Genomic DNA, 2,891 nt, shown 5'->3' with positions numbered 1-2,891 from the left:
GGAGAAGTAGGGAACTCTGTACATTTCACTCGCAGCCATACCTCACACGGAGAAGGCCTGAAGCCACAGGTTTGGGAGGAAAAGGAGACAGAGTCCTTTGAGAGAATCTTCTAGCATGAGTGCGAACTGGGGAAGACAAAATCTGGTCAGGACCAGAGACACAGAGCGGGGGGGGGGATCCCCCTCTGCGGGGAGCCAAAGTGAGTCTAGGGGAGAAAGAGAGTGGCCGACNCTGATGGATGTGGGGGGAGGAGGGATGGGCATGGAGGAGGACACTTGTGGGGATGAGCACTGAGTGTTATGTGGAAACTAATTTGACAATAAGCTATTAAAAAAAAATAAAAAAAAATAAAATATAAAAAAAAAATGTCTTGCAGGGCTAATTTAGTGGTCATAATCTCCTTTAATTTTTGTTTGTCTGGGAAACTCTTGATATCTCCGTCCTTTCTAAATGACAGCCTTTATAGATAAAAACTCTTAGCTGCATATTTCTCCCATTCAGGACGTTGAATATTTCCTGCCAATCCCTTCTGGACTTTCAAATTTCAGTGGACATGTCTGGTGCTAACCTCATGTGTCTACCCTTGTAAGTTAAAAACATTCTGTCCCTAGCTGCTTTCAGAATTCTCTCTTTACCTTCGTAGTTTTAGGTTTCAGTATGATATGTTATGGTGTTGACCTGTTATTGTTGATTTTGATGGGAGTTCTTGTGCCTCTTGGATTTAAATGCCTCTTTTCTTCTTAAGATTAGGGAGGTTCTCAGCTATGATTTATTCAAATAAACCTTCTACCCCTTTTCCCTGCTTTTTCTTCTGGGACACCTATGATACGGATATTGTTTCATTTCATGGAATCACTAAGTTCTCTACGTCTCTCTTCATGATCTAATAGTTTCCCTTCCCACTTCTTTTCAGCTTCTTTATTTTCCATAATTTTATATCACCTATTCTCTCCTCTGCTTCTTCAATCCTCTTGATAACTGTATCCAGTCAATTTTGCATGCTAATTACAGGATTTTTAATTTTATCCTGACTAGTTCTCAGGTCTTTGATCTCTGCAGCAAGGGTTTCTCTGGTGTCTTCTATGCTTTTTTCAAGCCCAGCTAGGAGTCTTATGACTTTTGTTCTAAATTCTTGTTCAGATGTATTGCTTATATCTGTTTTGGCACCGCAAGCCCCTGGTTGTGATTTCTTCTTACCTTCCTTTTGGGGAGAATTCCTCTGTCTTGTCGTTTTGGCTAAGCTTCTGTCTTTTGCGTGTTTTAGAAGCTTGTTATGTTTCCTGCACCTGAGTGTACTTCAGGGCTTGGCACTTCAGGAAGTGTTTCCGAGTTATGCTGTGTGCATTCTCTTGTTGAATTTTGTCTGCTTTTTCCCACTGATCAGTCCTTTGCTGAGCTCCTGCTTGTTTGAGGTGGGAGTGTTTGTACCTTTAAGTAGGTGTGCTTTGAGTTGTTTGTTAAAATAAGCCTGGAAAACACGAAAAAATCAGCCTCATCTCCCCCCAAAAAAGACAAAAGGAAAGGCAACAAAAAATTCCAAACAGAGAATCAAAATACTTTAAGGCTAATTCCAAACAAAATGAGAGGAATCAAAAAGAAAAAAAGAAGCCTCATCAAAAAAAGAAAGGAAGAAAGGAAGAAAGGAAGAAAGGAAGAAAGAAAGAAAGAAAGAAAGAAAGAAAGAAAGAAAGAAAGAAAGAAAGAAAGGGCAACAATAAGAAAGTAAGCCTGTTCTTATTTCCACCAGATCTGCAGATGTCATTTTGAAGCACGGATTTTCAGTATAGTTGGTGCATGTTGGGTGCTGGCTCTGTTGGTATTCTGGAGGAGAGGCCCACTGCCTTGGCTCAGAATCTGTCTTCTCTCAGGAAATACCCATGTTGCCAGGCAAATGAAGGCAGGGTTTAGTGTTAGTGGGTCCCACCTCCACTTGTCGCTGCTGTTTTGATATCTGAAATCCAACCATGTTGCTGTCGGGGTAAATGGTGCCACCCCAATTTTCTTCCCTGGACAGTGGGTCTAACACCCCAGGAAGTTCATTCATCCCTCATAGAATAGAGGGGCCAATCAGCTTCCCCTAAGCCACAGCTCTCCTGTGTTTTTGTTTTGTTTTCTGTGGTTTTTTTGTTTGTTTGTTTTTTGTTTTTGGCACAAACTGGGATTCAAAACTCCTAAGATTTAGGGATGAGGGGCAAGATGGCGGAGAATTAGGGAGCTCCGTACCTGCACTCGTGCCCATGCATCACACAGAAAAGATCAGAAGCTATAGGAAACCGTACCAAATCCAAGAGATTGGGAGAAAAAGGACGCAGATTCCACTGAGAAAGCCTTCTAACGTGAGTGCGAACTGGGGAAGATAAAATCGGGCCTGGATTGGAGACTGGAGGGACGGGCCACCCCCCTCTGTGGGGAGTGAGAGGGGAAAAAGAGAGTCCGAAACAGAAAAACCTCCACTCGGGGGAAAAACCTCCGCTCAGGGTGTAGAAAGACTTTGCACACAAAATACCTGCGCAACTCCCCCCGGAGGGGCTGCGCTCGCCGTTTGCTTCTTTGTGCTGGCTACTGGCTGGCTGGGAAAAGCTGTGCGCCGGCAGCCATTGCCTTCCTGGCGGGCTTGGACCCCTGGAGAAGGCGCGCGCAGGCACCAACGTCCTTGCTCCTGGCTGGCTGGAACTCTAGAGGGAAGGCAAAGAGTTAAAAACTGGCAGATGTGACCGCGAGTTCCTGTTTTGGGTGACGAGACACAGAGGGAACTTGATTTCCTCACTCCAGCGGGCTCAGCGGGCTCAGCGGGCCAGCAGACAAGGCCCCCCGCTCCGCCCAGGCTCCCCAGCCCGACCCGGACGAGAAGGGAGCAGCGGCTTCTGGCTCCACCCCCAGAGCTAGCCTG

The sequence above is a fragment of the Crocuta crocuta genome, unplaced genomic scaffold (genome assembly GCF_008692635.1).
Source record: "Crocuta crocuta isolate KB4526 unplaced genomic scaffold, BGI_CrCroc_1.0 scaffold1690, whole genome shotgun sequence".
Taxonomy (NCBI): domain Eukaryota; kingdom Metazoa; phylum Chordata; class Mammalia; order Carnivora; family Hyaenidae; genus Crocuta; species Crocuta crocuta.
Note: the sequence above shows the minus strand (reverse complement) of the source record.